Source organism: Giraffa tippelskirchi, chromosome 8, assembly GCF_054371585.1.
Source record: "Giraffa tippelskirchi isolate mGirTip1 chromosome 8, T2T-mGirTip1v1.2.pri, whole genome shotgun sequence".
Lineage (NCBI taxonomy): Eukaryota > Metazoa > Chordata > Mammalia > Artiodactyla > Giraffidae > Giraffa > Giraffa tippelskirchi.
Genome location: NC_137282.1, coordinates 59,896,183 through 59,921,850, shown reverse-complemented (window position 1 = coordinate 59,921,850; position 25,668 = coordinate 59,896,183).

The window sequence follows — 25,668 nt, the reverse complement described above, 5'->3', positions numbered from 1 at the left end:
CCAGCATGGAAAACTCTATGGAGTTCTCTCAGAAAATTAAAAATAGAGCTATCAAATGATCCAGCAATCCCACTTCTGGATATTTACTGCAAGAAATGAAAACAGGATCACAAAGATGTATCTGCACAACCTTGTTCATTTCAGCCTTATTCACAATAACTAAGATATGGAAGGGCTTCCCAGGGGGCGCAGTGGTAAAGAGTCTACCTGCCAGTGCAGGAGATGCCCCAGGCACGAGTTCCATCCCTGGAAGGTGACGATCCCCTGGAGAAGGAAATGGCAATCCACTCCAGTATTCTTGCCTGGACAGCTTCACAGACAGAGGATCCATGGGGTGGCATTGAGTGGGACATGACTCTGACTGAGCATGCGTGCTATACAGAATAGATATGGAAACAACTTAAGTATCCATCAATGGATGAAAGGAAAAAAGGATATGGTGTGTGTATATATGTCTCTCTCTCTCTCTCTCTCTCTCTCTATATATATATATATATATATATATATATATATGTATAAATCAGCCATGAGAAAGAAAGAAATCTTGCTGTTCGTCACAATATGAATGGGCCTTAAGGCATTATGCTAAGCGAATTAAGTCAGACAGAGAAAGGCAAATACTATATGACCTCATTTATATGTAGAATCTAACAAAAAGTTAAACTGATAGAAAAGAGTAGGAAAGTGGTTTCCAGAGGCTTGGGGACAGAGTGGAAGAAATAGGAAGAGGCTGTTAAAAGGTACAAACCTTCAGCTAAAGCTCAATAAGATCTAAGGATCTAAAGTATAAGATGGTGATTATAGTTGAAAACACTACATTGTATAATTGAAATTTGCTAAGAGTAGAACTTAAATGCTCTCATATAATAAGTGAGATGTGTTAATTAACTATGAAGTAGATGGTGAGAATCGCTTTACAGTGTACACCTACATCAGGTCACCAGAGTGCACACTTTGAATATAGCTTCATATGTCAATTATACTTCAATATGGCTGAAAAAATAAGATAAAGCGAGAAAGAAATTGTGGAATTGTGGATTTTCTTCCTCATATTCAGAACTTTATACGGTCATGTTTGGTCTTTCCTGGTGGCTCAGATGGTAAAGAATCTGCCTGCAGTGCAGGAGACACAGATTCAAACCCTGGGTTGGAAAGATCCCTTGGAGAAGGAATTGGCAACCCATCCCAATACTTTTGTCTGGAGAATTCCGTGGACAGAGGAGCTTGGTGGGCTACCGTCCATGGTTGTGTTATCAGTAATTTTTTGATCCAGGGACGTTTACAAGAGGCAGGACTGGGTTGACTGTTCCTCACAATATGGAGGTTAGAATCAATGACACATATTAAGTATTTTTATCCATAAAAACAAGCGGCAACCTTCCCAGCCCTAACCCACTCTGTAGTGTGAGGAAGATCAATCTAAAGAGAGATGAAATAGCAGCTACCCGGGATTGTAAGACTGAAATAGAATGCAAGGTCCAGATGGACTTCGGTTAGTTAAGTCCCTTAATGCACTGAAAGAGACTGGCCTTCAGTTCCTAACAAAACCAAGGCTGGGATTTCTGCATCAGAACAAGTGGTTTATGTGGGCTGCTTCTCAAGTTTCCCTGTTGGCCAAGGATGGCATCTGGAAGGCTGTCTAAAGGGATGATTGCTGGCCATAGGCATTGGAGCTTTTCAGTGAGAACCATAAATGGCTTAAACAGTCAATAAAAGAAGAGAATAGAAAAAAAAAGTGAATTCTGTGTTCAATGGATTAATTGTCTCATTTACGTAACTTGTGGTTAGTCTCACTCAGCATTCTTCACATTATTGGGTTTGTGTTTAATTTTGCAATATTCTGGTGATTGTCATGAAAGAGCACAAGAAAAAGAAATCTGAAGCCTCCTGGATGTTTTATCAAACATGTAATAAAATTCCTTCACCTTCCTACTCAATTTAATAAAACCAAAATCCTGGAATACTTTCAGTAAGGTGTGTCTGGAGGCATTAAAATTTTGTTATTTTTCTTTGTGTTAATCTCTAAATCAAATAATATTTGTTCCAGTCTGTGTCTTAGGTTGCCATTGTTATATTTTTCAAATTGCTTAAGCATACTAAATTAATATATAACCAAAACTGGTTTAAATTGGACAAGGCAGTTGGAAAGAATTTTATAATTTATTCTTAAATAGCAAAGTTGGTTTTTTTAATCGTTATTTCAATTAGTACAAGCTACTTATGTGACATAATATTTTTTTAAGATTTATTGCAGAATACATTTAGATTTAGAAAAAAATGTTGCAGAGATAGTACAAGGACTTTCAGTATACCCTTCAAGAGATTATTCTAACATTAATGTATTACACGACAATGTCAGATTTGACAAAACTTAACAAACAATAAGGCAGGATATGGCGGGTCAGTGGTAAAGAATCCACCCAGCAATGCAAGAGATTTATGAGACACAGATTCAATCCTTAGGGTGGGAAGAGCCTCTGGAAAAGGAAATGGCAATGCACCCCTGTATTCTTGCCTGGAAACTTCCATGGACAGAGGAGCCTGGCGGGCTACAGTCCAGGGGTCATAAAGAGTCCAGCACAAGTGAGCACATCAAGAAGAAACAAAGAATATTCACAAAAAACTATTAATTGCAGATTGTATCTGATTTTTCCCAGTCTTTTTACTACTGTTCAATTTCTGTCCCAAGACCCAGTCCAGGATCATGCATTGCCTTGGTCATGCTGTCTCATTCAATGGGTGCATTTCTTGGTCTGCCTTTGTTTTTAGGAAGTAGAGAGTTTTGAAGAATACTGAAGTATCGGTGTCTCTCTGATGTCTTCCCACCATTAGATTGGAGTTATGGATTTTGCAGAAATAGATCACAGAGCTGAGGTACTTTTTCATTGCTTCCCACCAAGGGGTTTACAGGAGCCATGTGGCATTGCTGGTGAAGTCAGCCTTGATCATGTGGTTCAGGTGATGCTGCCAGGTATGTCCACTATAAGCTGCTGTGCTTCCCTTTCCAGACTCTATTGTTGGCAAGGAGGCCAGTGTGTCCAGGCCACACTCAAAGTGAGGAAGATCCAGCAACAACTTCCAGAGCCGGTGTGTCAACATGCAGTATTTGGAATTTTTCTGTAAGGAAGACTTGTGATATGCTGTTTTCAAAGGACTCAAACTTTTTCACGTAGAAGAGGTTTTGATGATTTGCCACTGGCCACTGTAGCACACACTTCTGAAACTGTGCTGTAATAATCCCCTGTAGATGTCTGCCTTGCCATGCTAATTACTGAATGGGAATATCAGCCAGCGGTAAACATTTCAGAGATAAAGACAGGAATTCTTCATTTGTCTACATTGTGTGTTGTGGAATCATTTTGAAGAGAAACAGCATTTCTGAGGGAAACATAGGAAATGTGGAAATTTCCTCTTAATAAGGGTGAAAACCTAGAATAGGACTAAGCTCCACATCTACCCAAGCCCTTAGTTTTTTGACTCCAGAATAATAATTTTGCTAATGAATCATTAGTCTTGATATCTCCTCTCTGAGAAAAATGTGATCTCTGTGACATTATAGGTTAAACCTAATATTGCTAAATGACATTAAATTATTAAGTTCTGAAGTTCAGAGTAGTCAAAATAGGCATACTATATGGCACAATTTGATAAAAATTTGCCTTACATTTTTACCAGTCCTTTGAGAATTTTACATTTTATGAGTTGTCTCTATGATAATTGATTTTTTAAAAAAGCTAATAAAAAATAAAAGTGTGATATTGTATTACCTGAGACTTCCCAGGTGGCACTAGTGGTAAAGAACCCTCCTGCCAATGCAGGAGACTTAAGAGCTGCAGGTTCAATCTCTGGGTTGGGAAGATCCCCTGGAGAAGAAAATGGCAACCCACTCCAGTATTCTTGTCTTGAGAATCCCGTGGACAGAGGAGTCTGGTGGGATACAGTTCATGGGGTAGCAAAGAGTCAGACACGGCTAAAGCAATTTAGCATGATTGTATTACTTGCATATTGCAACATAACAAATTATTATAAAATTTAGTGACTCCAAACAAAACACTCTCAGGTCTTAGAGGGTTTGCAGGTCAGGGATTTGGGTATGCCTCTTCTGGGACCTCTGCCCATGCCTCAAAAAGACCATGGTAGATGTGTTTTCCTGGGTTGAGGTCTCATTCAAGACTCAACCATGGAAGAATCTGCTCCCAAGTAGACTCACACGGTTGTTGACATGATCTGTTTTCTCGTGCGTTGTTACAGGACAGTAAAAGTTAAGTTCTTTGCTTGCCATTGGTCAGGAGCCCATCCTGGTTCCTTGCCATGTGGGCATTCTCAACACCAAAGCCAGCCCAAGAGAAAATCTGACAAAAACGTGAATGTCATTACATCTGAAGCCCAGTCACCAGATACATCCCCTAGACTTTACCATATTCCATCAGATTGATTCAGTGGGATTGTTAGTCCCCACTCAAAGAGAAGGATTCACACAGGTCTGTGGATATCAGGAGGCAGGGATGATTGAGGACCAACCATTTGCTTTGTGAGAAATGTGCTGCATGTCTATTAGTAACTAATAGACATACACTACATACAGGACATACTCATACACTACAGTTATGAGTAGCTCTTGTGCTAAATAAGCTGGATATTTAGAATTAAATGCACAGACTTAATAAAGAAGAGTGGTCCATTTATGAAGGACTATTCGGGTTGCTATGCATTATTTATTACGGAGAAGGTCTACTATAAATGGGTGCAACAGTAACTTTGCCATATTGGACATTCCAAATAGCTCTTTGAAGAAAGAAGAAGGCAATCTTTTGAAATTTTAATTGTGCAATACAGAGAAATCCAATTATGGAAGAATTATTATTCAACAAACAGAAGGATGAGGAAAAACATGCTGTAATTGAGTAGGGGAAGAAAAGGGGGGAGCAAGAGCATCTGAGTATTTCAGTGAGACAAAAGTTCAGACATTCTTGTAGAGGAAATAAACTGGCCAGCAGTAATTAACTAACATCCTAACACTGCCTGTAGGTACTCCAAGACTCCTCTTGAGTAAAAGCCAGGTTTCTCCCTGTTGGGCCCTGAAGTTGCATAAGAAAGTGTTAGTCGCTCAGTCATGTCTGACTCCTTGTGACCCCACAGACTGTAGTCCACCAGGTTCCTCCTTCTAAGGGATTTTCCAGACAAGAATACTGGAGTGGGTTGCCATTTCCTTCTCCAGGGGATCTTCCCAACGCAGGGATTGAATCCAGATCTCCTGCATTGCAGACAGATTCTTTACTATCTGAGCCCCAAAGGAAGCCTTGAAGTTCCATAAGACACTTCAGTTTTTTGTTCTACCTAGAGCTCTGCTGACTATGACATTAGAGTCTGTATTTAACAGACACAACTGGATGGATGCATCCAAGATATTCACCTCTCAGCTTTTTAGCCTCCTTGCTATTGAAAATCTATCAGAGCTTCAAGACAAAGAAGAAATACTTAGGGAGAATGACAGAGAAGTTTGAGTGCTTTGCTCTTTAAATATACTAAAATTTATTTTTGGTCTAAGTCAGTCTGTAATATTCTTGAAAAAAAAATCTCTTATTCTTCCTTCCATTTCAAGAACACATGATAAAACAATTATTCTATATCATCTAGACTTCTAAACTATGATTATTCTACTTATTTTCTGAATTAGTAATTATCTCACGGTCTGAAACCATAATATCTTTAAGCTCTAATACACACTTGAGTCTTCTTGTACCAATTCACAGCTCTAGATAAACCCCACATTTCTACTTGCATTCTGCTTATAATTTCACACTGAGAAGTTCTAGGAAAACATATAGCACAGCCAATTTGATGATGCATGTATAAGAAGCAAGGTTAAGGAGACAGTGTGGCATAGTCGAGGTTGACAGTATGGATACTGAAGCTACATTGCCTAGATGAAGAACCCAGTTATATTAGAATGAGGCAAACATGATGAGATGCCACTATGCACCCATTAGAATGGCTAAGATTAAAAATACTTGACCCTTCCAAGTGTTGGTGACAGAGTGGGGGGACTGAGACTCCAGTTCATGGCTGGTAAGAATGCAAAATGATGCCTAATAATTTAAAAACAGTTTCATAGTTTCTTAGTAAATGAGTAATACCTATCATATGATCCAGCATCCCACTCCAAGCTATTATGCCAAGAGAAAAGAAAATACAGTTCACACAAATCTACCTGTGCATGGATTTTCTAGCAGCTTTGTAATAGCCAAAAATTGAAACAAGTTAAATGCTCATCAAAAGGCAAACAAAGAAATAGTGTTATATCAGTTTCTTTGAAATTGCCATGAAATAGGTTCAGATGGTAAAGAATCTACCTGCAATGTGGGAGACCAGTTTCCATCCCTCGGTGGGGAAGATCTCCTGGAGAAGGCCATGACAACCCACTCCAGTATTCCTGCATGGAGAATCCCATGGACTGAGAAGCCTGAAAAGCTACAGTCCATGAGATCACAAAGAGTCAGACAAGACTAAGCGACTAATACTTTCATTTTCAATAAAAATGAATGAACTATAGACAGGTCAAGAACATGGGTGAATTTCCAATTAATTTTGCTGAGTAAAATAAGCCATATTAAAAAGGGTAAATACTGCATGATTTTATTTATAAAACTCTAGGGAATGCAACGGATTCATATTGACAGAAAACAGATTCTGGGGAGAGTGTAGGGACAGAAGGGGAAATAAGAAGACATGAGGACGTCTAAGGGTGATGGAGATGCTTCCACGTTGATTTCGGTGCCTGTTCATGGGTGTGTACATATATCAAAACTTCTCAGATTGTATACTATAAATGTATATAGTTTATTCCGTGCCAATTACACTTTGTTAAAGTTGTACAGCCTATATTTTCTAACCAAAATGTAAGATGGCAAGAATTTTAAAGCAACACATTAAAATTTTAAATTGTGGAAAATTGAAAAGTGAAAGTGAAGTCACTCAGTAGTGTCCAACTCTTTGTGACCGTGTGGACTGTAGCCTACCAGGCTCCTCTGTCCATGGGATTTTCCAGGCAAGAGTACTGGAGTGGGTTGCCATTTCCTTCTCCAGGGGATCTTTCCAACCCGGTGATCGAACTCGGGTCTTCTGCATTGCAGGCAGACGCTTTACCCTCTGAGCCACCAGGGAAGTCAAGTAATTACCATGAAAAGAAAACACTATACCCAGATCATTAAAAAGTGAATTATTTCAGATTTTCAAACTAAATCAACAGCAAGTTCCCAATCTACTTACCTTCAGAGCACCAAAGGACTAAATGCTTCTTGATCCTAATGTTTGGAAACCAGCAAGACAAAGCTAGCCCAATAAAGTCAGCCAATGACACTTATGAGTGGAATGCAAAATACTAGGTACAAAATTCTTAGTTCAAATATATAAATATACTCTTTCTAAAACCCTCAAAATTCAGCCTTGGTGTTCTGCAGAAATGTGAACACAGCTAAATGAGAGCTATTTCCAGCAGTACAAAGCTATGAGATTGAGATTAAAAAAAAAAAAAAAAAAAACCAACCCAAATTGAACATCTATCCTGCTTCAAAATAAAGATCAATCTCTTAATAAATTACAATAAAAATAAAAGCTGAAAAATATAAGAACTATCTTTCTAAGAGCTATAGATATTCAAGGAGAAACATTTCAGACCTGCCTCTTACTAGGGTCACATAATCAAACCTTAAAGGTTTCAGTCTACACTTGCTTGCATGCGTGCTCAGTCATGTCCAAGTCTTTGTGGCCCCATGGACTGTGGACCACCAGGCTTCTCTATCAGTGGGATTTTCCAGGCAAGGATATTGGAGTGGGTTGCCATTTCCTATTCCAGGCGATCTTCCCAACCAGGTATCAAACCCGCGTCTCTTAGCCTCTTGCATTGGCAAGAGGATTCTTTTACCACTGCATTGGCGAAACATGTCAGACATTCTTATTGCTAGGATTATTTAATACAATCTTAAACGTTTCAGTCTATACTTAAAGAAAAGAAAATAGGTAACAAATGCTACACATAAAAATAAATTATTATTTGTGAATAAATTACATATTTATTTGAAAAATAAAGAAGATCAACCAGTAGATTAAGACTCCTGGTTACAAAATGACTATATTTAAACATTATGCAGAAAAAATCCATTCATAGTAGTAACAAAAAATGTACTGTTTATTAATAGAAATCAACTTAACCACAGAAATAAAAGACCTATATTCACAAGATCAGTTCAGTTCAGCCACTCAGTCGTGTCTGACTTTTTGCAACCCCATGAATCACAACACACCAGGCCTCCCTGTCCATCACCAACTCCCGGAGTTTACCCAAACCCATGTCCATCGAGTCAGTAATGCCATCCAACCATCTCATCCTCTGTCGTCCCCTTCTCCTCCTGCCCCCAATCCTTCCCAGCATCAGGGTCTTTTCCAATGAGTCAACTCTTCGCATGAGGTGGCCAAAGGATTGGAGTTTCAGCTTCAACATCAGTCCTTCCAATGAACACCCAGGACTGATCTCCTTTAGGATGAACTGGTTGGATCTCCTTGCAGTCCAAGAGACTCTCAAGAGTCTTCTCCAACACTACACTTCAAAAGCATCAATTCTTCGGTGCTCAGCTTTCTTCACCGTCCAACTCTCACATCCATACATGACCACTGGAAAAACCATAGCCTTGACTAGACAGACCTTTGTTGGCAAAGTAATGTCTCTGCTTTTAAATATGCTCTCTAAGTTGGTCATAACCTTCCTTCCAAGTAGTAAGCATCTTTTAATTTCATGGCTGCAATCACCATCAGCAGTGATTTTGGAGCCCCCAAAAATAAAGTCTGACACTGTTTCCCCGTCTATTTCCCATGAAGTAATGGGACCAGATGCCATGATCTTAGTTTTCTGAACGTTGAGATTTAAGCCAACTTTTTCACTCTCCTCTTTCACTTTCATCAAGAGGCTCTTTAGTTCTTCTTCACTTTCTGCCATAAGGGTGGTGTCATCTGCATATCTGAGGTTATTGATATTTCTCCCAGCAATCTTGATTCCAGCTTGTGTTTCTTCCAGCCCAGTGTTTCTCATGATGTACTCTGCATATAAGTTAAATAAGCAGGGTAACAATATACAGCCTTGACATACTCCTTTTCCTATTTAGAACCAGTCTGTTGTTCCATGTCCAGTTCTAACTGTTGCTTCCTGACCTGCATACAGGTTTCTCCAGAGGCAGGTCAGATGGTCTGGTATTCCCATCTCTTTCAGAATTTTCCACAGTTTATTGTGATCCACACAGTCAAAGGCTTTGGCATAGTCAATAAAGCAGAAATAGATGTTTTTCTGGAACTCTCTTGCTTTTTCAATGATCCAGCAGTTGTTGGCAATTTGATCTCTGGTTCCTCTGCCTTTTCACAAGATAGATGTAGTCTAATAAATTACACACAAAAAACGATGAATCCACTCAAGGCAAGGATACATTTCCCAACAGAAAATTGTATGTTTTAAAAATGTCAGTTATCCCAAAATTAATCTTCAGTAATATAAATCCAATGCAATTTTTAATAGGATTTTATGTAGAACTTGGCAAAATGGTCATAGAACTATTTATTCAAAAAAGAATGAATAGCTTAATGACTTAAACAACTCTGTTTTTATTATTCCTTATCTTCCTATTGAAGCTCTAGATTTGGAGAAATTTGGAGAAAGTTTCCAAAAACATTCCTGGGACAAATAGCTCTTTTTTTTTCAACTTTTATAAGAAAAATGAACTCTGACTCAGTTTAAAAAATCCAGTCCAAAAGGAATTTTAAACGTTGTCAAAGAAAAGCATCCATCATGCTCTCTTACACAGATTTGAAAATACCAAATGATATGTTAGGAAGTTAAACATAAATACACTATAAATAATTAAAGGGTATTTCCAGGAAAATATTGCTATCTTAATAGCTCAGATCGGCAGGTATTTCTTGATCTTATTAAGTGATCTTTTCTAAAAGTTGTTTGATAAATTTTAGCATTTATTTGTAATCACTGTCAGAAAACTGGATTCATAAATTTTTATTACATGAAAGAATGAACAAATTATAATTCAGTATGAAGTCCATGGGGTCAGAAGGAATCGGGCACGACTGAAGCGACTGACACTTTTTCACATAAGAGTATGAAGCAAAATTAACAAGAAAAAACACCAGTGACATTCCAAGGTAAGAACAAGAAAACAATGCCACTTTCAGGCATTTTTCTCGGAATCTGAGCCAACACAATACAAAATAGAAGAGAAACCGACTCTACATATTAGAAAATAAGACTCCAGTTGTTACCGTTTTCCCCTAGTTGGCTCCTTGGATTCTGAAGAGAGTATTAAAGAGCATGTTGAAATTAGATAGTATAATTTTGTGTTCAGATAGACGATGATAGAACTGGTATGTGTGGAAGTTATAGCTTTGACATCCAAAAACAGCAAGCAGAATGAGGATCAGCTAGAAAGTATGGAGAATAAGAAAAAGTGAGCCAAGCCAAGGAAGTGCACGTGGGGAGTTTAAGGAGGGGTTGGGGTGCACAGAGGTCAAGAGAAAGATTTCATGGTTTGTAGAGACCAGCTCTTCTCCCGGAACACCAGCAGCAGGACTCTGGCTGAGCCCTGAAGTCCAAGTCCTCCCCAGGCCAAGTTTCCCTCCCACAGGCTGACGCAGACTCTGGCTGGACCAGGAGTGATGCTAAGGTGAACCTCTTCCTGGAGGGAGAATGTCTGCAGGGCCCAGGATGCCTCCCGCTACCCCTCCCCTCCCACCCTCCCTGATGTCAGCCTCCTTGTGGCCTGACCATCCCACCCTTCTCTGCCTGATGCTGAAAACTCAACCTCTGTGCACCGTGCCAAAGCAAATCTTAGAGACAGTGTTTTGGGTGAAGTAGAAAAGAATAGCTTCAATTGCTTTTTGTCTGGCAATTGCTTTGCCAGAAGATGGGGGACACAGCAGGTTCATGCTCCACAAAACTGTGTGTCCCAGCTCTGAGGGATTTAGTGAGGAACTTGATAGCAATGGTTCAAGGGGAGTGGGGGATGCTGATAAAAATCAGGGTGTGTGCAGGGCTTGCAATTCTTTAATTCTTTGCTCCCAGGTGGTTGATAAGTTTCTGTGGTTCCTTCTGTCTGGAATGAAGGATGCTAGTCTTCCCCTTGTGGGACATTGTAGTTCTGTAAACAGTTCATAGATATTGTTATGTGTATCCCTCGAGGTGGAACCAGGACCCTGCCCAAAGGCTTCACTATTGTTTCTGGACTTCTCCTCCCAGTGTCTGCCTCTCCCCTCTTCCAGGACCCCAGCTGTTTAAAGGTTTTCTGCCCGAGAGCCCACAAGGACCTGTTGGTTTCATACCTCCCCCTCCATTTCCTCTCACACCCAGTTCTCCTTATAAAGTCCTTCCCTATCTATTCCTCTCAGTGTTTTCTTCTCAGAGGACCTGGACTTACAACAATTAGTGCTCTGTTCATATTTCATTTTAACCAAAAAGACTGAGATTTTTAAAAATCTTTGGAAGAGCCCAGACTCTCCCAGCAGACAATATTTTCAACGTAGCTGAGCAGGGCTGGAGGTGATGCCTTAGAGGGGACAAGGCGGTGCTCATTTCATGAAACACTGAGAAAGTGAGTGGCTTTCTCAGGGAAGAGACACCATCCCCTTGTCTTCAGAGATGAGCCAAGGAAGGGGGTGGTTCGCCAGGTGGCCCTCGAGTGGTTTTCCTCCCATCACCGAATTCTCTTACCTGCAGAGCAGACCTGGATGAATAAGCCTCAGTGAAGGAGGAGACAGACAGAACAGGCTCAGGACTCCATCTTGGGCTGGACTGTGGACTGTGAGCTATATGCCCAGTATCGATGGAAAGGACAGACAAACTGGAAAACCAGACACCCCCCCCCCCATGGAAGAGCCCCAGGGCTTATACCTGGACTCTCCATCGCCTAAAAGAACACCCTAATTATCTGTGTAACCGAATAGAACCATACATTCTATTATGCTTATTGGAGTGTGACCACAGGCCTATTGATAATTGTCCACGGTTTAACTACCTAGCCATAAGGCATATGAATCATGGGTTAACTTTGATTGTATCTTTCTTTTCCTTTGTTCAGACTAGTTGCAGGGAATTTGGGGAGGTGGGTTTGGGCAGGTACACTTAGGGTATATAAGGTTTTCACAAAAACTGGTCAGGCCCTTGGCTAAGAGGAGACTCTGCCTTGGGCCCGCCGGTGTAATAAACTGCATTCCATTATCTGCATTGTCCTCCTGAGTGAGTTTGTTTCCTGGAACGAGTGGCTACAACATCAGTGTGCAAGGCAAACAGGGTGGGAATTTAAGGTCAGCAATGCTTGCATTGTACATTGGGGTCAGAATCAGAAAGTCATCGCTTTTGGGGTGAGGGAGGGCCTGGTGGTGGCAGAGCAGCGGAGCTCACTGCATGGGGGGTGACTGGCCGCAGGACTGGAGGCTGTGCGTCAGGAGAGTGAACCTTCCTTGGGAAGAGCAGTCTAGAAGGTGGTGATGGCAGTGGCAGATGTGAAGAGGGAGGGCTTCCTGAAAAGATCAAGGGCACAAGGGGCTTACTTAAGAAGTGGGGGGTTTAAGAGAAGCCTGGAAGGGCAGGTCAGCAGCTATTTCCTCCAAATCTGGGAGTGGGATCTTGCACAGGAAGGAGAGAGTGGAGACAGGCTGTCCAGTGTCTGAGGGTTAAATCCAACCCACAGTCACCCCTAGCCGTACTCCCATTGCCTTTGCTCTTGAAAGTGAAAGTAGCTCAGTCATGTCCGACTCTTTGTGACCCCATGGACTACACAGTCCATGGAATTCGCCAGGCCAGAATTCTGGAGTGAGTTGCCTTTTCCTTCTCCAGGGGATCTTCCCAACCCAGGGATCAAACCCAGGTCTCCCGCATTGCGGGTGGACTCTTTACCAGCTGAGCCACAAGGGAAGCCCAAGGATACTGGAGTGGGTAGCCGATCCCTTCTCCATTGAATCTTCCCAACCCAGGAATTGAACTGGGGTCTCCCACACTGCAGATGGATTCTTTACCCACTGAGCTATTAGGGAAACCCAAGCACATAATCAAATTAGCATCAGCTATTTCAGGCTATTCCCACAGAAATCACTCCTGAAGATTTTGAGAAAAATTCAATTCTATAAGCTCTCATCCAAAAGATCTCATGAATCTACTTATGGTTACCAAAGTGAAAGGGCTGGAGAAGGGCATGGCACTCCAGTATTCTTGCCTGGAGAATCCCGTGGACAGAGGAGCCTGGTGGGCTATAGTCCATGGGGTCACCAAGAGTTGGACATGACTGAGCGAATATCACTCACTCACTCACTCAGCATGAAAGGGTCGGGGGCAAATTGGGAACATGGGATTAACAGATACACAGTAGCATTTATGAAATAGACAAACAACAAGGTCCTAGTCTACAGCACAGAAATACTCAGTATCTTATTCACTATTGTATATATTCAATATCTTATAATATTCAGTGTCCTATAATTAACTATTAGAAAAATATAATAAATATAAATATATTATCTTCAATATCTTATAATAGACTATGATAGAAATTGATTATATACTGATTCAATATCTCATAATAAACTATAACACGAAAGCAGAAAAAAGAATATAAACATATATGTATAACCAAATCACATTCCTGTTCACCTGAAACTAACACAATATTGTAAATCAACTAAACTTCAGAAGAAAAGGTCTCATAAGTTTCTGGCATCTCCCTTCTTATGTAGGTGAAAGCGCAGGCCATAGTAGAATTCTCTACTTAAACGTGAAATACGAGTCTCTGAGACATTTCTGGAAGGCATATAAGGGAAAAATGCACTTTTGATGGCACCGAAATTTTGTTTTGCAGGATTTTGTAGACAAATTATTGGCACATAAAAAAGCTAAGGCCCTCTAGAGAATATTAAAACACCAACAGACATCAAACTTTCTGGTTGTCTTTCAAAAGAATCTATATTATTCTTAAGACAATAGTCTCAATATTATAAATTTGATTATGTTTTGCTTTTGTTTCAAGATTCCATTAATATGAGTGTAGGTTTTACTGACTCTTTGAACCTGGGGTCCGTGCACGTTTGCTTCTTGGATGCAAATATGATCATTAAATGAAAGAAAATTTATACAGCATAGCCACGCAGGGCAGCCCGATTCCCTGCTGCAGAAAGAGGCTATCCGAAGCACTGCAGAAAGGCTACAGAAGCAAAAATTAGAAATCCTTGGCCTAAAGCACCACTATTAAATGTATTTGTTTGCAGGAAGATTCCACTGGTCTCCTAATGCAGAGTGGAGCTGTAAGCTCTCCTGTGTGACAGGCAGGATTTTGCCCCATCGTCAAGAGATGAGGGCCTCTGAGAGTCTCTGCCACGGTTTCTAGAGCCTCAGAGAGTTAGGACCAGCTGATGCCAGAAAAGTAAGCTGGATCTGGATTCCCGTCACCTTCAAGCAGACGGATTGACAGGGAACACTGAGTCCCTGGGCGCTTCCTTTCCGCCCAGGTGGACACCAGCTCAGAGGTCTCTCAGCATCTCTCACCAACGGCATCAGCTGCCTGTCCTTCTGCTCTGCAGGGCTCTGGCTGCCGGCAGCCTGGGCTCTGTGTGAGGTGTGAGCAGATCCTCGCTGCCTTGTCTTCCATTTCAAGGGCAAAAGGAGGACCCATAGGAGGGGCGAGGTGGCTGGAGCTGAGTCACACTGCCCTTTCAGGGGACAGGCAGCTGCTCTGAGAAGGGAGGAAGTCTGCAAAGGAAGGAACAGGCAAGCCTCTGGAGGACCAGGAGTTATTTTTCAAAGGAGTAACATGACTCCTCAGAATCATAGAAAGAACGGATTGTCGTGAAAAGGACACACGGAGGTCAGTGTCTTGATTTCCAAGAGACACTCGCTGCCAGCGGTTTAGGCTGCGTTGCTTGAGACAGAAAGATAATCTCAAATCTCCTGGGGCCAGGATGCTGCCTGCTGGCCGATAAGGCAAGATGGGATCCAGCCCTTTGTTGCGGTCTATTGTCAGGACAGTAGGTGGGTAAACAGGAGGACAAGAGCTGTGAAAAACATGTCAGCGTGCTCTAATTGCCTCTTGACCTTCTTTCCCAGGAGCTGGCAGGAGTCTGAAAGCCCACAGGAACCCTGGCTGGGTGTCTCTTACAGAGCTCACATGGGCGGCCAGCTCCAGGTCTGTATGGTGTGGGGCAAGGCTCGTCTAGTCTTATCTGAGTCAGCATGCCTGCAGATGCCAATGCCACCAAGATCCATAATTCTCTCATCTTTCTTTCTGTCTCTATTTTAAACCTCCCTTGGATGGTTAACATATAAAAGCAAACAGAATCTGACTTTCTTGTTTTTTTTCCGTGAAGGAGATCTTGAGCTTTCCCTGGATAAGGCCAGAGCGTGCAGCTTGCCCTTTGCCACAAACCTCCATGGCTGCCCTCTTCTGGATTGAGTGCCACCTGATACCGAGTCAATCAGTTCACTTTTCTTCTTTAGACCAACCCACCTTTCCAGCCTCATCTTCAACATAGACCATCTTTCTGTCTAAAGATAACATGCCTCTTGGAATGTCCTCTCACCCAATTCCTCCCCACCTCAAGTTCTTCGTTGCCCAGCAAAGCCATGGTCTCCATCTAACCCTGTGACAAAAAGAATTCCCTCACACTTACCAGGTATTTGATCTGCCCTTTAGTCTGGGTTCCACCTGTCCAGAGCTTACAATTCCTGCTCAAATCAGCTGCTGTGTTTTCAGGTCTCTCTGGATTTGCTTATACACACATCTGTTACAGACACATTTAATAAAATGTGTATATATACACTTAATAAAAAGAGTTATATGCACATTTAATAAAAGCATCTTAAGATATTCCTTTGAGTCACAGATGAACATGTGAATATGATTGTTTCAAAAACACAGCCTTGTACTGATTCACTAGACATTCATCTGTATGGATTTTGATCAATAAATATTTTTTGAGAATAGTTTTCTAGGGAGCAACAAATTCTCCTCGTGGACTCTGGTATGTAGCTTCTTTTGTATACTTTTTAAAATGGTGTCATGAATGACTATATCATGTGTTCTGAAGAAGTCAGTTAGTTGTATCCACAGCATTGGCTGTTCTACACTCTAGACCTCATGGAAACAGACGTGATGGTCCTTGGACAAGATTCCATATAGGTCTTTGTTTTCTTCTGCCAGTTTTCTAATTACCACCAAATTAATTGTTCTAGAAATTTGCTGCAGATCAATAACAAGATTGTCACTCAAAATATTCTGGCATTTGCTTACTTTTGAAAACGGATACACTTGTTGATCTTAATTTCTTTTGCCATCTCTACATTTGAAGAGAAAATCCATTGACTTAACTATCTCAACAAGTTCTTTGTATTAATCTTAAATAGATGAAACATCAGCTAATTCGGTCCACTTGAATTTGAACTCTGGCCTCTGACACTCTTCCTCATGGTGTGAGCCATGCTCCAGAGATAAAATGACGTGCTACATGATTTTGGGTTACTAATGGTCTCTGTCCATAAAATCATACTTTTATTTTTCCCTGAACCTTTCAAAATTTTGTTGATTATTTCACCTGTTAGATGGATGTCATGGTGAACTTCACCCAATGGCTGTTCTTTCAAAATAGTTTGGAAAAATTATAGCTGAAGATAAAAGTGTTAATCCACCTGTTGTACTTTTCATTAATGGTGTCTAATGATGTTGGGAGTCCAAAGTGCCAGGCTCTAGGCTCCATCCCTGCTTCAGTCAAACCACCTCTGCTCTTTCTGTCTTTATATTAGTTTTCATGCAATACTGCTTTTGAAGAAAAAATGGTGCTTCTCATCTGTCATCTTCTGAGCCCTGCATCTCTTAATTCAAGTTTCTTCATTTTTCATCCTCTTCCCTCACTTTCTTGTTCTGCTTAGCCTTTGTTAGTAACACTCATTCTCATCTATTTTATACACATCCTTCCTCCCCACTGGAGGGTTAGCACCAGTTTGAAGGGGCTTTAATCTGTTTGCTCATTGCTGTATTTCTAGTACCTTGAAGTGTGTCGGGCATGTAGTGTGATTCAAGAAATAGGCATTGCTTGGCAATATCTCAGCCTGTACTGGTCACCCAGCCTCGCTCTCACACTCCAATCGCTTGTCCTTCCACCTCCATTCTCACTCACAAACAGGGAGACGGTCTCTGCAGGAGCATCCTCATCCTGTCTGCTCATGAGACTTAGGACCACAGCCCATTAGTGGAAGAAAGAAGAGGAATAGTGGTTAGAAACGGCTGGTTTTCTCTACACAAAACCCTGAAGGCGCCATATGCAGTGAATGGAAATGCTTGTCATGCACTGAATTTTAGAGGGCTGAATGAAGAGCTACGTATATGAGAGTTTATAGTACCAGGTCTGAAGATTGGGATGTTCAGCAAACTGTTATCCTCTAAGTTCCTCTGTGTAAAAGGCACTCTAACCAAAAGGGGCCCAGCCGCTTGCCATGCAAAAGCCAATAATGAGACAAGGTTAGTGGGAAGAAAGCTCTACTTTGCTTTGGATGCCAGCAACTTGGAGAGTGGGCAGACTCTTGTCCAGAGGCTGAATCCCCTCCACCACCCGCCTCCACCCACTGACTATCAGGGCCAAGAGCTTCTATAGGTGGAGGGAGGGGCTGCACGCAGAAACAGCACCGTCAGCTCTGACAGGTATCTTCAGATTAGTCATCGGTGGTCTGAGGAGTGTCGTCTTGATTGTTTTAGGTACAGTTAATCTTCAGTTCCAGGGTTGGTTTGTTCCCGTTTCTTAAGGTCAGTTCTCAAAATGGAGGCAGCTCATGTCATGGCCGTGGTCTGGTCATCGTGTAGTTAACTTCTCCCACCTTGCGAGGGCTTCAGTATGTATAAGACAGCTCACAGGACATGGCTTAGAATATTATTTATAGCCTGTGAGGAGGACATAAATGTCCTTGACTTTCCTTACTGACTAAACTATTATGGTTTTGTCCTGTTTGACTGCTTTCCTTTGCTTCTGCGTTTTCTCACTTCTCTCTTCTTCAGCTAAAGTTTTTCCACAGACAAAAGGCAGGCAGAGGACATGGGGGGCATAGACCACAGGGCCCTGCTCCGTTTCAGAACAGGTACTAACTTGAAGTTGACAGCCTCTAAGGCTGAGTCATTCACGAACATGCTGGGCTGTTCTCTTTGGAGCCACCATCACTTTATATGGGAGCTTGGAGGCTGGTTTAATTAAAGTTATCTGAATAGCGTACAGTATGCCAGATGTTCATAATAAATATAATGTAGCTTATGTAATGTTATGCCATCATGGAATATATTGGAATAGTTGTGATTATCCATTATTACCCACAATAAATCTAAATTCATTTCACTGTTTTTAGGCATTAAGCTTTTCTCAACCAGTATAAATTAGCTTAGTATTTGAACTTTGCCTTTTGCTGAAGTTTTTCCAATAGAGATAATTAAAGAGCTCTTTTGGCAAAATTAGCTCATGTTATTTCCATTAGAATTAAACATGCACATGGGATACTACAGCCTATGATATGGATGTTTATGATTGACATTTTAAAGTGCAACTACCAATTAAACATTTCTTACTCCTTCCTCTTTTCCCTCTTAGGGTGCACAGGTAAAATCTCTTAATTTAGTTCCATACGCTCTCTCGGTGGTGCTAATGGTAAAGAACCTACCTGTCAACGCAGGAGGCATAAGAGACACAGGTTCGATCCTTGGGTCGGAAAGATCCCCTGGAGTAGGAAATGACAACCCGCTCCAATATTCGTGCCTGGAGAATCCCACAGACAGAGGGTCCTAGTGGCTATAGTCCATGGGGTCAGAAAAAGTCAGACAGGACTGAAGAGATTTGCCATAAACTCTTTATTTATCTCCATAATCAAACGCTATTTTAATGTTTTTGAAAATAGTATACTAATATTTTCGGAATCAGAAGGCCTTGGCTTAATAAACACTTAGCATCTGGCGGACACTCACTTGTCCTACAGCTGTGACCAGGGAAGGCTCTGGTGGAGGACCAGGATCAACTTGTGAGAAGGATTGGTCTGTAGCAGTCTCACCGGAAGAGAAGGTGTACAGAGCAGTTGATTGTTCTTAAGCAAGTCCTTTCCTTTTTAGAATGTTTGCTTTATTTTATTGAAGTAGAATTGATTGACAATGTTGTATTAGTCTCAGGCGGACAGCACAGGGAGCCAGTTATACAGGGACATGTATATGTGTGTCAGTGTGTGTGTATCCTTTTTCAGATTATTTTCCCTTATAGGTTATTACAGAATTTTGAGTAGAGTTTCCTGTGTACATGTTAATCCCAAGCTCCTAATTTATCCCTCCATTCTCCTTTCCCCTTTGATAACCATCAGTTTGTTTCCTCTGTCTGTGAATCTATTTCTATTTTGTAAGTAAGTTCATTTGTATCTTAAAAAATTAAAAAGAAAAATAAATGAAAAAATATGACTTCACCAATCAGGATACTGTCTTGTTAAATAACAACAATTAAAAAAAAATATATTATCATGTCATGGATTTTCTTTTACTACAAACCAAAGCTATTACAGCTCTATTATATTCAGTACCATGCCTGGAGAGCATGGGCACCAAATAAATAACTTCTAAATAAATGGACAAATCAAAGTATCCTAACATCAAATTAAAAAAAAAGAAAGAAAAAGAAAAACAAAGGTGCATTCTCATAAGTAGCACCCAAGCGTTCAGGTTTCTTATGGTGTCTGGGGGATAATGAGAAAGACCGAAGATCTTCCTCCCCCATGTAGACTGACATTCTCATCATCCCTGCAGTGAACCCACTGATCCATTTACCCAGAGACCCCCAGGACTGACTGTGGGACGGACCAGGATGGAATCTCTTTGGTGAGGATTAACCAGTAATGAAGCAGCTTCATCGCTAAGTTTGAGCACCCAATTGAACATCTGAATGTCAATGTGACCATGTTTTGAGTTCAGGGATATACATGGAGGCTGCTATCAGCAAACAGATGATTTCTAAACTATGAGCCAGGATGAGGTCATCATGGCGGTGAGTCTATGAGGATATGAAGCTGTGGTCAGAGAGGGAGAAACAGGAGAGAGAGACCAAGAGATACTCATCCACATTTAGGAGAGAGCAGTGGAGACAACACAACCAGAAGTGCATCCTTCACCAGGTGTGCAGCCCGCCATGGGTGGACACTGGTGCCCGTGTCTGGAGCCTGGTTTCTATGGCAGCCCTCTCAACCTCTAACCCCGAGGCAAGGAGTTTGCAGGTGTGGTACATTTTTCTCATCTCAAAGAAAGTGCTTTACACTGTACTGTACATTTCAGTAGCTTGAGAGGAGTTAACTGGAAGAATTCTTTATTAGCTATCAGAAATGGTCAAGTTCAAAAGGAATAAATCATAGTAGCTTTGAATTCAATGACGTATTTTTTGTGGGTTTTGGTTATTTTTTGAATAAATATATCTCAAAAGAGAAGCTAAATTCACACGTGACTAAGCAGCAGATTCTAGAACAATGGTTGAATTTGGTCAAGATGAGGCAGAATTGGAGGCTGGAGGGTCCTGACTAGGATAACAAGTGCTCTGGTATCAGGGATGTGGCTCTCGGTCACGAGAGCTCTCCCTTCCTCCTGAACTAGCTGTGATTCAGCCCCACAGACTCAGTGTCTGAGAGCAGGGTGCACCAGAGCTTATGGGTCTGCAGGTCAGACGGCCAACAAGCACATAAAAAGATGCACAATGTCACTAACTATTCAGTTCAGTTCAGTTCAGTTCAGTCGCTCAGTCGTGTCCGACTCTTTGCAACCCCATGAATTGCATCACGCCAGGCCTCTCTGTCCATCACCAACTCCCGGAGTCTAACCAAACCTATGTGATGCCATCCAGCCATCTCATCCTCTGTCATCCCCTTCTCCTCCTGCCCCCAATCCTACCCAGCATTAGGGTCTTTTCCAATGAGTCAACTCTTCACATGAGGTGGCCAAAGTATTGGAGTTTCAGTTTCAGCATCAGTTCTTCCAATGAACACCCAGGATTGATCTCCTTTAGGATGGATTGATTGGATCTCCTTGCAGTCCAAGGGACTCTCAAGAGTCTTCTCCAACACCACAGTTCAAAAGCATCAATACTGCGATGCTCAGCTTTCTTCACCGTCCAACTCTCACATCCATACATGACCGCTGGAAAAACCATAGCCTTGACTAGACGCAAATCAAAGGTATGACAGGGCATCACCTCATACCAGTCAGAATGGCCATCATCACAACATCTACAAACAAATGCTGGAGATGGTGTGGAAAAAAGGGAGCCCTCAGACACTACTGGTGGTGGTGCAAATTGGTGCAAAAGGAAAACGGGAAGGAGGGTCCTTAAAAATCTAAAAATAGAGCTACCATGTGACCCAGTAATCCCACTCCTGGGCACATAGCTAGATCAAACCATAATATGAAAAGATACATGCAGCCCAATGCTCATGGCAGCACTGTTTACAATAGCCAGGACACGGAAGCAACCTAGATGTCCACCAGTAGAAGGAATGATAAACAAGATGAGGATATATATGCATTGGAATACTACTCAGCCATAAAATACAAATAATGCCATTTTCAGCAACATAGATAGACCTAGAGATTATCATACTAAGTGAAGTAAGTCAGACAAACATCATATTTTATCACTTATATGTGGAATCTAAAAAATGATACAAAGAAACTTATGCACAAAACAGAAATAGACTCACAGACATAGAAAAAACAAAACAAAAAATGTATGTTTATCAAAGAGGAAAGGAAGTGAGGGATGAATTAGGAGTCTAGGACCAACATGTGCATATTCATGATGCTTAGTCCCCTCAGATGTGTCCATCTCTTTGTGACCCCATGGACTGTAGCCCACCAGGCTACAGAATTCTGTCCACGGAATTTTCCAGGCAAGAATACTTGAGTGGATTGCCATTTCTTTCTCTAGAGGATTTTCTCAACTCAAGGATCGAACCCATGTCTCTTGTGTCTCCTACATTGGCAGGCAGGATCTTTAGCAGGGAGCCACCAGGGAAGCCCCAGGATCACACAGCTATAACATAGACCACAAACAAGTACCTACAGTATAGCACAGGGAACTAAACTCAGTATTTTGTAACAACTTATAAGGGGGCAAGAACCTGAAAAAGAATAGATATGTATAACTGAATCACTTTGCTGATACACAAACATTGTAAATCAACCGTATATCAATGAAAAAAAAAAGTTGACAAAAAGACTCCAAAATGGGTCCCACTTGGTGAAAATCAAGGAGCCTGCAAAACTGAGTTCTATTTGGAGGCTCTGGGGAGAATGTGTGTCCTTGTGTTTCTGAGCTTTCAGAGACCATGGAACCCCTTGCTTCATGGCCCCACATCCCCCATCCAGTACCTCATCATCACAGGTCCTCTCACTCCCATCCTCCTGCTTCTCTCTTATAAAGACCCTTGTAATTATTCTGTCATCATTGTAAATTGTATAATGTAAACTGTACAATAATTGCATCACCGACTAATTGTGATCTGTAGTAATAGGTGGAAGCAGTGACAAATATTATTTTCTTTGACTCCAAAATTACTGTGGACAGTGACTGCAGTCATGGAATTAAAAGATGCTTGACACTTGGAAGGAAAGCTATAACAAACCTAGACAGCATATTAAAAATTGGAGATATCACTTTGCCAACAAAGTCCCATATATTCAAAGCTATGGTTTCTCCAGTAGTCATGTAGGGATGTGAGAGTTGGACCATTAAGAAGGCTGAGCACGGAATAATTGATGCTTTCATATTGTGGTATTGGAGAAGACTCTTGAGAGTCCCTTGGACTGCAAAGAGATCAAACTAGTCAATCCTAAAGGAAATCAACCCTGAATATTCATTGGAAGGACTGATGCTGAAGCTGAAGCTCCATTACTTTGGCCACCTGAGGTGAAGAGCTGACTCACTAGAAAAGACCCTGATGCTGGGAAAGATCAAATACAAAAGGAGAAGAGGGTGGCAGAGGATGAGACGGTTAGACAGCATCACCGATTCAATGGACATGAACCTGAGCAAACTCCAGAAATAAGGAAGAACAGGGAAGCCCTGCATGCTGCAGTCCATGGGGTCACAAATAGTTGGACACAATTTAGCAACTGAATAACAACAATAGTAATAGGTGACTGTACTGTGATCACAGGGACTCTGCAGAACAAACTTACCACCTTAGTATCTGACACCTAATCTCATCAACAAAGTCGCTTTTGCTGCATAAGTTTAACATGTCCACAGTATTCTGCCTGTTACAATTCCCTTCAATTATTTTCATCCTCATAATTTTAAGACTAAAATTTGGTTTAGCTTTTGGGATCTTTGGGCTTCACTCATAGTTCAGTTGATAAAGAATCTGCCTGCAATGCAGGAGACCCCGGTTCAATTTCTGGGTCAGGAAGCTCCACTGGAGAAGGGATAGGCTACCCACTCCAGCATTCTTGGGCTTCCCTTGTGGCTCAGCTGGTAAAGAATCTGCCTGCAATGCGGGAGACCTGGATTTGATCCCTGGGTTGGGAAGACCCCTTGGAGAAGGGAAAGACTACCCACTCCAGTATTCTGGCCTGGAGAATTCCATGGACTGTATAGTCCATGGGGTTGCAAAGAGTTAGACACGACTAAGCGACTTTCACTACTGGGATCTTTACTCCACTGAAATCAGTATCTGTCAATGACTTCCTCAAATGCCCAAATACTTGGAAAATGGCTACCTTCCAAATTTAGTGCCATCTGAGCTGTTTCCTGACTCTCCCCAGGACTTCAGGGTGCCCGTGGCCAGCTGAGGATGTACTGTGGGCCCTTTGCTGTGTCTCCAGGAGGAGTCCAGCTGCTGCACCACTGCCTGCTCCCTCAGGGTCCCTGAGGGACGCCAGCTGCTCCAGACACTTGGACCATCCACGGGGAACATCCTAGCAGGGGAAGCTGACAATCAACAACCTATAGAATCTACAAGCACATTTTCTTTTAAAATTGGAGTAAAGTTACTTTACAATGTTGTATTAGTGCCTGCTGTACACCCAAGTGAGTACACTTCTATGCACATATAACATCTCTGCCTCCCGCCCACCCCATCCAACAGCCCCCTCCTCTAGGTCACCACAAAGCACCAGGTGAGCTCTTGGTTTTACACAATAGTGGACACCATCGGGCAGGTTGGAGCTGGCAGGAGGGGGAAGGCAATTTGAACTTGCAGAAGAGCAGCTGAGTTATCCTGGTTCGGAAGGTGAAGTCAGGCATCCATGTGGCCCAGAAGACAACAGGAGGAAAGTTTTCAGGCCCAGGAAATGGCCAAGACAGACATCCAACCTACCAAGGAAACTAGTGCAGTTCTGCAGAGCGAGGCTGGAGAAAGTGTCCCCAGAGACAGATGGGGGTATGTCCTCGGGGCCCAACCTTGTCCACCTGCTTGCTGCCCCACTGGCCACACCCCTGCAGCCCTGCTCCTGACTTCTCTCTGGGCTCCAGTCTCTCAGCTCGAACCCTGTGAGGGCCCTGTCGTCCACCTGCTTCTTTTCTGAAGGCCACTATCTCTCTCAAGGCAGCCTCTCCACCCTGGCCTCCATCCTGGGGGGCCATCAACCTTCCCCCTGACCCCGCATGAGGAGCCCCAGCTCCTGGTTGGTCCTTCTCAGCTGCTCACACCTTCTGGAAAGAGTCCTTGGAACAAACTCTCCTCAAATCGTTCTAATCTGTGAGTGGCCCCGTGTCCGGCCGGCACCTTGATGGACAAAGCGAGGACATCACACAGGGCCTTGCAGGTCCTCAGAGGACCTTAACCTTCCTCCCAGGGGGATGGGAGCCTGCTGCTGTGAGCAGACACTTGATGTGCGCTAACGGACCTCGACAAGGGCCACTCCCTGAAGAGAGACTCCAGAGGGCAAGGAGGAGGGAGGAGTTCAGCTAGCAAAGGACAATGGCAGGGTCCATGGTGAGCCCTGAGGGCTGGAAGTAGTCCAGCTCAGGGTGCCTCTGAAGGTTGAGCCAACAGAATTTCCGCAGGATGGAGAGATGCAGCCAAGTTTTGTAACATGGACAGCTAGGAGGGTGAACTTGCCAGGGATAGACACAAGAAAGTTTGTAGGTAGAAGGGGTTTTGTGGGGGAAGGTAGAAGTCTCTGTTTTGGACATGTAGAGATTAAGGTATAGAATATCCAGGATGGATGTGAGCTTCCTCGTATCTCTCTGGTCTCACCACTGGAACTTCACACCCATGGCTCTGCAGCAGACACACCTGCCTCCTTGCACACCCTTGAACTCATCGAGGGGCCGCAGGAGGATGCCTTCAGGGACATCACTCCCTCTGCCTGAAAGGCTTACTTCTAAATGAGTCTTTCTCTCTCTACCTTTGAATAACTGTTGAGATGGCATCTTCCCATCCCAAACTTTTATTCCTAGACTGTATATAATCACATTCTCTTTTCAAATTTCCCTGGTCTCACTTCTGCTGAATTTTCTTACAATTCTTAGCACTCTCTAATACATGACAGACATTTTACTGATCTACTGTGCTTATTTTCTGTTTTTCCATGGGAATATAAGCTCCACTGGGGCAGGGGATTTTCTTTATTTGTTTGT